General features: G+C 46.1%; 1 pseudogene; it reads left to right on the top strand.

The window, feature by feature from the left end:
• Nucleotides 1-4681, top strand: part of LOC101987085 — a 22265-nt pseudogene extending 17584 nt beyond the window's left edge.
• The last annotated feature ends 7940 nt before the right edge of the window (nt 4682-12621 follow it).

Raw genomic sequence — 12621 nt, 5'->3', positions numbered from 1 at the left:
GGGGAGGGGGAGGGAAATGGGAGGCGGTGGCGGGGAGGAGGCAGAAATCCTCAATAAATAAATAAATTAAAAAAAAAGAAGAAGAAAAGGTCTGGCAAGATGGCTTAAGTAAGCAAAGGTATTTATCACCAAGACTGACATCCTGAGTTCTGTCCCTAGAACTCACGTGCAGAAGTAAAGAACCAGCTAGTTGTCCTCTGACCTGTTCTAGCTTGTTTTGTGTACCATCTTGACACAAGCTAAAATCATCAGAGAGGAAGAAGTCTCAGCTGAGGAAATGCCTCCATTGAATCTAGCTGTAAGGCAGTTTTTCAGTTAGTGATTGATGGGGGAGGCCTGTGGTGGGTGATGCCATCGCTTGACTGGTCGTCCTGGGTTCTCTAAGAAAGCAGGCTGAGCAAACCATGTGAAGCAAGCCAGTAAACAGCTCCTCTCCATGGCCTCTGCATTAGCTCTTTGCCTCCAGGTTCCTGCCCTGTTTGAGTTCCTGTCCTGTCTTCCTTCAGTGATGAACAGCAATGTGGAAATGTAAGCCAAAATGAGCCCCTTCTTTCCCAGCTTGTTTTTTGGTCACAGTGTCTCATCATAACAATAGAAATCCTAACTAAAATACCTCCATGTTCCTCAACAAATAAATGTTTAAAAAATCAGAGTAAAGAAAAACATTAAAATATGTTAAGTTCTAACTACTTATGCATAACACGGTTTCTTGTGCATCATCTTATCACACAGCACGTTTGTTTAAAACACTGCCTTTGTTAGGGTTTCTATTGCTATGAAAAGACACCATGACCACAGAAACTCTTATAAAGAAAACATTTAATTGGGGCTGGCTTAAAGTTCAGAGGTGACAATCTATTACCGTCATGGCTGGAAACATAATGGCACATTGGTAGACATGGTGCTGGAGAGGTAGTTGAGAATTCTTTTTTTTTTTTTGATTTATTTATTTATTTATTATGTATACTACATTCTGCCTTAATGTAAGGCCCGCACACCAGAGGAGGGTGCCAGATCTCAGTAAAGATGCTTGTGAGCCACCATGTAGTTGCTGGGAATTGAATTCAGGACCTCTGGAAGAGCAGCCAGTGCTCTTAACCTCTGAGCCATCTCTCCAGCTCCAGTAGTTAAGAATTCTACATCTGGATCAGCAGGCAGCAAAGAGAGTGACACTGGGCACGGCTTGAGCATCTGAAACCTCAAAGCCCACCCTCAGAAACACTTCCTCCAACAGAGCCACACCTACTCCAATAAGGTGACACCTCCTTACAGAGCCACTCCCTAAGGGCTCATGGGGGCCATTTTCATTCAAACCACCAGGAAAACCAAAGCTGACCCTGTATAGAAGCAGTCAGGGGTCACACACACTTTTCTGCTTCTGAGCACAATAAAGGAGGCATTTGGCATTTTTGTATCAAGGATGACCAGTGTCAGCATCTCTGTCTTTCTGTCTCTGTGTCTGTGTGTCTCTGTCTATGTGTTTTTAAGTCTCCAGCTTAGTTCCCAGCTCGTACAACTGATCCTGTAGTGACATGGATGTAGGTATAGGACCGTTTCTGGTTTTTACAGTGGCACTTCACAGTGACTGGTTGGAGATGGAAAGTCATGCATATGTCTCTGCATGAAGTTAACATCTGTGCCTAAACAAACTACACAGCATGCTGGACCCTCATATGCCAGTATTTATATGCTGGGTCCTTGCTTAGTTTCTAAATCCCTGCACGAATGGGGGGTAGATGAAATTTAAATGTGGTTATAAATGCTCTTGATTTGAGTACTTTTATTTAGCAGAACTTAATGACTGGATTAAAAACAAAACTTTTTCTCATATGAAAGGGAATAGAGTTTAATCTCTCCTGTTTTTCAGATCTCTTCCCCCTTTCCCCCCACACAACTAAAGGTTATTTTAGGGCCTTAAGCATAAAAGGCCCAAACACACAATTACCAGTTTCCATTCCCTCTACAAGAAAACGATGGAAAGTAATTTTCACAAAAGGTGTAAACAATAAACACGGAAACAAAAAGAATAGAAGGGACAAGAGCAGGCAAAGCCACTGCTGTTTTAGTTGCTGCAGGCAAAATGGAAAGTAGCTGAGTTCATTTCTGGACCGAGAATCAAGAAGTGAGAGAATTGGAGCCCCCGGCATGGGAGAAGGTAGCACACAGGAATGGTCCGTATGAGGTTCAGAGTTTGTATGCAGCATGGCCCATCTTGACTTTCTTCTCTCCACACCAGTGACCAGGTCGTCCAGCCCTGCGGAGGTCCACGTGAGCAAGGCGTGGCTCTGGACCAAGAATCCAGACTCTGGGATGCTAGGAGCTAAATGTTCTAGTATGGAAATACAGATGAAGTCAAGTTACAACCAAACACAGTTTGCCTGTCCCTAACGTTTTCCCACGTGGCCTCCTTTCACCCCCTGCCTGTGTCTTGTACGTGCATGGCCTGTGATGCAGGCGAAACTGCAGGCACGAAGCACATGGCCCCTAAAGCCCCGCTCCCTCCTCGCCAGCATCCGCACTCTCGCGAGACTTGGATGTGCATTCCAGGACAGGAAGAGACGTGCTTGGCCACCATGGTGGGCGTCGGCTAAGCGCATTGAGGCCTTGGGAGTTTCTCTGTGTGTGAGCAGAAGGAAATGGGGGAGAAGAGGGTGGAGCCGCAGGACTTCCTGAAGAACTTCCGGGAGTACCTGAGCCAGCAGACCCACCAGGTGAACGAGCTGGCTTGGGACCTGGCGGAGCAAGCCCGTGACCCCGCCCTCCCCGGCCTCCCCAGCCTCCCCAGCCTCCCCGGCGATGGAGATGCCCTGGATGGGAGCCCAGTGGTGATGCTGGACGACTTGGGGAGGACCTTGGACGGGAAGCTGCAGTGCCCGTACTGCAGCTATGCCAGCGAGAGAGCTGGGCGGCTGCTGGAGCACACTAGAATCCACACGGGCGAGAAGCCACACCAGTGTCACCTCTGCCCCTTCGCCTCGGCTTACGAGCGCTACCTCGAGGCTCACATGCGGTCCCACACCGGAGAGAAGCCATACAAATGCAAGCTGTGTGCCTACCGCTGCAATTACAGAAGCAACCTGTCCCACCATCAAAGGCGTAGGCATAATTTGTTACCGCTCACCGGGCCCCGGGCCTCCTTAAGCAGCGTGAAAATGTGGGGGGACTTGCAGAATAAAAGCAGCATAGCGGGTGGCAAACGAAGGATGCTCATTGCTCTAGGTCCACCTTCTGGGGTCGTTCAGAAACCAGACTACCCGAGCGATTTTTTCCTCAAGATCCTAGATGTTCAGAATGACTTCTTTGACAGTATGGATAAACCTTCACTCTGTGGACTGCTGAGGGACCCCAAGGAGCTCTTGCTAGTGGACAATTCCTTGAATCAGATGTCTGCTCTAGCAGGACACTTGTCTAGCTTGTCACCTGAAAACCGTAACCGCGTCTCAGCTGATGTAGACTCCAGCCTCGATGAAAATCCTTTCATGAAGCAAAAGCCCTCTGCCCAACGGAGTGCCCCTCAGAGCTCCCCCACGGTCCTCGAGCCTCATCCACCGTCATTTAGTCACAGGGACTGCAGTCCATTTGCAGGGCCCAGTGGCCAGCCGAGTGGCCACACCACCAGCACCCCCATCCTCGGAAACCGCCAGCCGAGCACTCCGGCCCTAACCTTGCCGGCGGAGGACCCTCAGCTGCTTTTCCACTGCCAGCACTGTGACACATACTTTGCAGACAACGTCCTTTACACTATCCATATGGGATGCCATGGGTACGACAGTCCTTTTCGCTGTAACGTATGTGGATACAATTGTAAAAACAAGTACGATTTTGCCTGTCATTTTGCAAGAGGTCAGCATAACTAGAGCTGAGAACAACCAACCTTACCTTTACCCAGTTTAGCCTTTTTGGGTGGTTAGAATTCTCCTTTCTTGGTAGGGCATTTTTTAATTTAAAGTTTATATCGTAAGATATAAATCTGATGGTGGAAACTGCTGCCCCCTGTATTCTCTCTCCCTTCCCTGCCCTCCCCCCCCCTTTTAAAATAAAATTTGATCTGGTCAAGGTTCAATCATAGTTTTACCAGGTGTTTAGTTAAATTTTCCTTACTTGTGGCCCTTTGACTTTAAGGCTTATTCACGCTCTTGGTATTTCTAATCTTCATTGCATTTAGTTATTATTTCTGTCATATTTCAAACCAGTAGAATACTTTTTCTTCTGTAAATCTTACCCACCACATTTCTGTGCTGATAGTAACTTTGAAGTTACCATTCGTTGGTGCTATCTAGTTCCTACACTTAAATTGGACTAGCTTTTTCCTTTCACCTGGAAACCATAAGGTTGTTTTAGTGTAGTAACTATTTTTTTCTACATAGGGAATATAAAACAATTTTTTGAAGTTATAAAAATAGGTGAAAGTTCTGAAAAAGAAAACATAGGACCAAGTTTCCTTTAGCTTAAATTGTGTTAGTTTTTATAATACCTATGGAGTCAAAGTCTAATGTAGATATGCTAATAACCCACTGCGCTGCTTCTGCTTCATGTTTATTAGAGGAGGAACGGTAGCAAGGTATGTTTGTGCAGTTTGTGTTTCTTTGTGCAATTCAAGTTTTTCAGTTAGATTCTTAATTGAGACACAACTGGTGTTAGTTGAAATTGGTAACTGTGATTAGATTCTGTATTGCCTATTCTTTTGATGACCAAAAAATAAAAATTAAAAAAAGAGATATAAAGGAATTCATCCATTTTAAAATGCAGCCATTCCCTAGCCCCTTCCAAGGCAGTGGGTGACCCTGCCAGTTCCTGCACTGTGGACTTCAGGCCTTGAGGACTGTGCAGATTATCTTGTCACTGCTGCCCTGTTTGCGCAACTTTGATAGCACAGCCACGAAAGTTTCATGCAGGCTTCTGGGGAAATCTGATGATCTACTTCCTGTATCTTATTGAGAATGAAGCACCCTTCAGACACTTCTACTGAGCAGGAACACCAAAACTGAGCTGACCCACTTCCCGGCTGCTCCTCTCTTAGCCTCTAGGATGCTCCTGGCCAGACCGGAAGGCACAAGAGTAGCCTCACCCCTGCTACTGCGGGGTTCTCCTTCATTGCACTGCATGGTCACAGAAGGCCCATGGGACCCTTGTTAGTCTTCCTCTATGCAGCCGCAACTCTGACCGTGGAGGAGGCTGCCCAGTGTGGAGACGTCAGGTAGGTTCTCCTTTCCTGTAGCAGCACAGAGCTCAGTCCTGCCTCAGACTCCACAGGCCACATTCACGTTGGCATGGCATAGCAGCTGCCTGCTGCCCCATTCCTCTCGCCACCCGTCAGATCAGGCTAGAAATGGCTTCTTCTCCACCCCATGTGGGCTTCTGGGAGCTCTGACTTCACTGCTGAATGGTCACATCTGCGCCCCTCGTATGTCCTTTCTGACAGAAGCCTGACCCATGACGGTCCTTAGACTCCAGGGCTCCCACAAAGCCCCCTGATAGGAACTGTGAAGTTAATAGTTACAGACTTCTTTAGGATTTTTTTCTTTGAATCTGTAGCATGTGGTATGGCACTGAATGGTGTCTCACCCACATTCTTATGTTGACATCCCCTGCTTATGAAGACGGCTGGCTGTATTTGGACATAAATGAGGTCATGTGCACAGGTTCTAGTCTGGTGTGGACATCCCATGAGAAGAGGAGACTGTACAGAGATCCACACAGATGATTGGCTATGGAAGACACAGAGAGCCCTACTAACGCCTGTACACCCGGGACACAGGCCTTGGAAGGGACTAGAGCGGCCTGCATTTGTGCTCAAGTTTCTGGTCCCCAGAACTATGAAGAAGTATGTTTCTGAGTCAGAGGATCCCAGGAGATAGCTGTAAATTGCGGAGACAGCCCAGCAAGTGGGTGAAGTCTCCAGTGTTCTGTTTCTGTTTGATTTTTGGTTTTATTTGCTTTTGAGTCAGGGTCTTACTATGTAGCCTTGGCTGGCCTAGAGCTCACTGTACAAACCAGCTTGCCCTGTGATTCATAAATATCCATTTGTCTTTGTCTTCCTAGTACTGGGATTAAAGACGTGTGCTGTTTTCTTTTCTTTTCTTTTTTTTTTTTTTTAAGGAAGAAAAGTCCCTAAGGACACAGAGTCATGGAGGAGCAGGAAACATGTAATTCCAGGACCCTCTGCTTTCTAGCTCGGTGCAGTGTAAGAGTGGTTTCCTGGGTTTCTCTAGTTTTTCTTTTATTACTTTTTTTGTTTGTTAGTACTTCCTTTGGAATGTAGCTTGGCATCTACTTTATATTCTCCTAAAGATTATTACCTACTCATAGTGCTTTGTAAGTTTTCCTTTGCCAATTTGGTAATTTATTATATGGTAAATGCCAAAATAAATGATTGCGTAAGAGTGAGCGGACTCCCGAGCTGGTGCCATGTTGTGGAGGGTGCCGGGTTTCTTCACCCACACATCCTCACTGTTGGTCATCAGCACTGACGTCAGTAAAATGAAGAAAGCGACATTTAGGAAATTGAGTCACATTTAAAGCATCAATGTCTTTTATTTTACTTTTGTACTTAAATTTATCTACCATAGTAAAAACAAAATTAGTCAAACAATCCACTTTACTTCCACTTACGCTTCAGGTTAGAGGACTGGTCCTGCTAACTGTAATGGCTGGCGTTTCCTCTGAAGGCTGGTTCCTGCCTCGTCTTTCTACTCTGTGGCTCGGTCTGAGCCCACTGTTCTCCACTCAGACCTCTCTGCCTCTTCACCAGGCAGGGTCTTTAACAGACTGTGTGCTGATTCACAGACTGGCCGCCAGCCCTGAGTTCACTCCTGCCTGACTTCCCAGCCCCTGGGTATGAAATTGCTCACTGTACATCCCCACCATATTTCTTCGATGCCTCAGGCTCCTGCTGCCCAGAGTACCATTGCCTAAACCTGCGTGTACATTTTCCCATCGCTGGTATTTACTCCCTTCCTTCCTCCCTCTTTCCACTACTCTTTGATGTTTAAGACAAGGCCTTAGACTGTAGCCCAGGCTGCCCTGGAACTGAGGGTAATCCTCCTTGTCTCTGGCATGCTGGAATTAGAGGTGTGAGCGAGCAGACTGTTCTTCAGAGATGCCTATCACCAGAGAGCTCCTCACCCCAGCAGGAATCCCATCCTCTGCTTCCTTCCATCTCACAGCTTGCTGCTCACCAAGGCTTAGTCTTTTACTTCTTTCATACTGAATATTCAGAACACTCAAAAATGTAGTTTGTCTCTCTGGTGCTAGGACATGTAAATCAGCAAAAAACAGTGTGAAACATGGCAAAGACACACTCAAAATAGTTGAAAGTCAGAGCAAGTAAACTCATTTGTAGGCAATCGGCTGGAAAGTAAAGCTTGTGCCGGGCAACTGGCAAAGGACACTGGCAATTTTTAAAAAAATGTGTCTCTTTTAACTTGCTAACTTACCTTTTAGAAAATTTTCCCTAAGCTGGGCGGTGGTGGCGCACGCCTTTAATCCCAGCACTTGGGAGGCAGAGGCAGGCGGATCTCTGTGAGTTCGAGACCAGCCTGGTCTACAAGAGCTAGTTCCAGGACAGGCTCCAAAACCACAGAGAAACCCTGTTTCGAAAAACCAAAAAAAAAAAAAAAAAGAAAATTTGCCCTAGAGAAGTAAGGTGGGAAATACACGTTGAGTTTACTAGGTTTTCATGAACACTAAAAGACCATAAATATCATCAATACCAAACAGCCCAAGTGAGCGATTTTCTTAATGCACTATATTAAATTTGTAAGTTTGGGCACCATTAATGATGATGCAAGGTGTTTAGCAACTGCAGTGAAACCTACTTGTATTTTAAACACAGAGAAAGGTTGTGAGACAGCGTATAGATGATGAGCACACTCGATGTAAATGTGCCCATACGGGCAAGTCTCAACAGGAAGCAAGACTAGCTGGAGAATGGAGGTGATCCTGCAGAGAATAAATTCTCTTCATGCGTCTTCTGTAGCTGCTCATTCTTTCCCCTAACAAGCACTGGGGTCTTTGTCAGTCCTGAGCTCTTTCCTGTAGTTCTGGAGACTGAATCTAGGACCCTGAAAGTGCTGGGCTATTGCTGCACTCCAAAGTTGCACACCAATACTGGAATTTAAAATACGCATGTACACACACACAAACACAGTGCATATATGTGTGCCTGAGTGTGTGTATGTGTACCATGTTTTAGAGGAGGCATTAGGTTCTGTGGAATTAAAGTTACAGATGGTTAGGAGCCCTCATATGGATGCTGGGAAGTGATTTCAGGTCTTTGACAAGAGCAGTCAGCTCTTCAACTGCTGAGCTGTCTCTACAGCCCCAACACTGAGATTTTTACTTACCAGGTACAGTGTCCCATTCCCGAAGGCTTCAGGGTCTGTGTAGGCTGCTTCTTTCTTGTGCTATAGATGTGCTGTGTCCCTGATCTGTCCCCATCTTGCTGCTATGTGTGTGTAGTTAGTTACTCAGCGGCTGCCCTCAGCAGTGTCTTACTCAGAGCTTCAGGCAGCCTCCAAGTGACACTGTCCTTAGCGCCTGCGATTCACCTCTTGACTCTGTCTTCCTGACAGCCCTCCCGCTAAGCTTCTTCGGGCTCTTCTGCTGCTGGAACTCTTGAGCCCTTCCAAGCAAGTACCAGAATAGGTAACAGTTTATTAAACATTGATTGAGAGGCAGGAAGGAGCCAGGGCGCCAGTATCCCCTTACGTGCACACCACACCGTGTTTCCTCCTAGTTGGCTGTTCTTCCCAACGTTTCCACCAACAACAGGGCACCAGTCTTTTAACACATGGACATATGGAGTTCTAAATCATGACAAAATCATGTCAAAAGTACAACGACATTGATGCCATAGTGCCGCTTTGCCTGTGTCTGCAGTTCCAAACATGTTTCTAAGTGTGGCGTGACAACCCTCTCTGTGCTTTCCTAAATGTTCCCTCACGTTTACACATCATCCCACAAACCACACATTCTTAGTCTGCTCAACAAAATATAGTATTTTTGCGTGTATTCTAGGGCTAGTTTTTTTTTTCCTGAGTAGAGAAGTATTGTGATTTGAGTGTGTTGATGTATATAGCTGTGTCATGTTTAGTATACAGGCCAGCATCATTTGAATAATTTCACCATTGAAGAACATTTGTTTTATTTTTAGATTTTTAAACTTTTTTATGTTAGTGAAGGTGATTTCTTTGTGTGTGTGCATGCACACATATCGGTGCGTGTGTTTAAGTGAGAGAACAACATCTGGAGTGCTCTCTACCTGGGACGGCACAGCTGTCGCCCACATGAATTCGCAGCAGCTGAGCATCTGTCTGGACCTGCACAGGATCAGGTCCGTCCCATTCCGTCACGGAGGGAGGAAAGGGACTCATGAGGCCTGACCTCTCCTTGAGGACTAGACAGTTAGCCGTGCTGGCGGAGGGGCTCACAGGCTCCCCCTCCTCTCTGAGGATCTTAGGTTAGGTAATAACTGGGGGAAGGAGAGGAGTACTCTTCACTGGTGGAAGACCCATGCTTGCTGGAGATAACTTCATCCGTGCTCACGGACACCATCTTAACACTCACTGGGTCATGAAGGAAGGAAGCGAGGGAAGGAGGGAGAAGGAGAGAGGTATGATCATAATAGTGTGGGTACAAGAGCGTGTAAGAGACTCCAATCACAGTTCAGACAGATCTTCCCACATCAGTGATGTACACAAGACAATCCCTTTCAGGAGTTCTAAGAGGCTAACCTTAGTCTAGACAACCCCACACAGGGATGCCTACATCAGCTCCTGACTCCAGGTTCCTGCCCTGCTTGAGTTCCTGTCTTGACTTTCTTCAATGATGAACAAGGATATGGATGTCTGAAGTGGGTTTCCCCTCTGTATACTGTGATTGCCTTTGGTTAATAAAGAAGCTGCTTTCAGCCAATGGCTTAACAGAATATAGCCAGACTGAAAGAGATATATATTGAGAGAGGAGGAGGAGTTAGAGAGACACCATGTAACCACCAGAGGAGAAAGACACAAATTGCCAGCCGGAACCTACCCAGTAGGCCACGAACCTCATGGTAAAATATAAAGTAATATAAATGGGTTAATTTAAAATATCAGAGCTAGATAGCAGTACGCTTAAGATATTGGCCAAACAGTATTGCAAGTAGTACAGATTCCTGTGTGATTATTTCAGGAGTCTGGGCGGCTGGGAAACAACAAGCAGTCTCTGCCTCCAAGAGTCAAATGAACCCTTTCCTGCCCAGGTTGCTTTGGTCATGGTGTTTGTCACAGGAATAGTCACCCTGACCAAGACACAGGGTCTCTGTGGAGTCCTGGCTCTCCTTGGAGATAGAGACGTAGACCAGGTTGGCCTCAACTCACAGAACTCCTTCTGCCCCTGCCTCTGCCTCCTGAGTGCTGGGATTAAAGGTGTGAATCACCACCCCCAGGTTCTCAGGCTTGAAACGGGAGCCTAGATTCTGACCTAGCAGATGGGTTGAAAGCTCATGCATGACACCACCAGGCCAGCTGTGAGGTCATTGTGGTGTTCAGGCCAGAAATGCTTGTTTAGTAGGAGGTGACAAAATGAAGCACTGTGCTTAAATTATAAACTTATAGACTTGCTTATTATTTCAGATCTAGAGACATTTTTTCTTTCTTTTTTATTTTCTGTGTCTATATGGCATGAATGAGGATGGTGATGGTGTGTCATTCAATATGAATATCCCTCCTCCAGTGTTTCAGAGTTCTGTAGGGTACCCTATCCTCATATTGGTTAGATTCATGAAGGTTGTACAAGCGATGGGCAGCTGTCCCTTTGCAGGTTGTCGTGCACACAGCAGGACTTAGCATTTCTGGCTTCTGACTTCTAAGTTCTGCTAGTAGTTCTTTAATAATTTGTCAATCAGAAATTATCCGTTATAGTTCCAAAAGTCCTTTATGAGTGGTGACACCTCTGTTGAAAATCCCTCTGGGATGGCTAATCTTGGTTGTCACCCTGACGCACCGGGAAGAGGAGACTTCAACGGAAGACTAGCCTCCAGTGGGTTGGACTGCGGGCATATCTCAGAGGCATTTTCTTATTAAAGGCCGTTGGAGTGCCAGCACACTGTGGATGTACCATCCCAAGACAAGTGAGTCTGGGTTGCCGAAGACAGGCAGCCAAGCACACCGGGGAGAGAGGAGCCAGTTAGAAACCATCCTCCCTAATCTCTGCTTATGCCCCCTCCACGCTCCTGCCTTGAGTTCTTCCCTTGGTTTTCCTGGATGACGGACTGTGGCTTTCCTCCTCAAGAGGCTTTGGTCATGGTATCTATCACAGCAATGGAAAACTACCTAGAAACCTTCTTGTTTCCTTAAAGCTCCCATCTACCATCTATTCTAATATAAATAGAAATTTTGCCACAGGTACATGATTAGGTCGATGTACATGAGGCCGACTGAATCCTCAGCCGGAGGAAGGTACTAAGGTCCCAGCTGTCAGGACAGTCTCTTCTGGTGAAAATGATAGATTTAGAGTGTGACATGTGACTTAAGCAGAACCAACCACACACAACGGAACTTCTGCGTAAGCTCTTCCCAGCCATCTTGTGTGGATCAGCTGTCATTATTTGCACCTGTGTGTCCTCAAGCACAACAGAACCAGTGAAGGTAGAATTGACTTCCAGTCCCTTACAGGGAGTGAAGTAAAACAGAAAAGACCAATAGTTAGATACTTATTTATTGATTTTCGATGAACCCAAAGCACTGCTTGCACTGCCTATTTGCCAAGCTTGACTTCTCTTGCTACCCGGAGCAGAACGAGCTGGAGAAATTGCTGAACAATGGGGTCATGGCCCTTAATCTGCAGACTGCCACCAATACTTCTGTAAAATCCTGCTTGTCCATCCTACCTTGTGGTTTTAGATTATAAAACGAGAACACAAACTCATTTTGTTTTTTATGAGCTACCCAGGATGGAAGCCTTTCAAGAGCTAACCTGGCTTTAGTCCACGAATAACGTCTCCCTTCCACGCTCAGCGGTGTAGGAGGACTTATTTCACAAAGGGTCTTGCAACAGCAGTACTTGCGCACACAAGCCCTGATAGCTTCGAGAGATGGGAGCCTGCATTTCTCCTTCGTCTCTGGTTAGCATGTGCAGGCAGAGCTTTGCACCTAATCTGTGACCTCACTGCTTTCCTGTGATGTTTTCATTGCCCTTCTTTGATTGCAGTTAGCTATATATCCCGAAGGCTCCGTCTGTGTCCTCAGAGGAGGGATAGAAAGCAGGCTCTATATGCAGATGGCAGAAAGATGCTGTCCTAGTGCTAATCACCTCATTTGTTTTCTGCATCTCATGAGTGCATCTTCATAAGGCTAAGGCTGCTTTCCAGTGCTGTTCAGGACTGCCGGGGGAGCCATGGACAGCACCACTGGGATGAAGGAAAGGGAAGCCCTGCTTTCCATTCGGTACTTAGGCAGTGCTTACTGACACTGCTGTTTTGTAAAATTTCCAGTATGTCTAAAGTAGAGAAAATAGGGATGGGTTCCTTTGTGTCCATTACCCAGCTTTACAATTATAATGATCAATCTCTTTTTGTTTGTAATCATGTCCACGCCTCTTTCTTCTTCTAACTAGATTGCACCGAAGTAAAGTCTGTCT

Source organism: Microtus ochrogaster, unplaced genomic scaffold (genome assembly GCF_000317375.1).
Source record: "Microtus ochrogaster isolate Prairie Vole_2 unplaced genomic scaffold, MicOch1.0 UNK7, whole genome shotgun sequence".
NCBI classification, from domain to species: domain Eukaryota; kingdom Metazoa; phylum Chordata; class Mammalia; order Rodentia; family Cricetidae; genus Microtus; species Microtus ochrogaster.
This window is presented reverse-complemented; position numbering and strand designations above follow the sequence as displayed.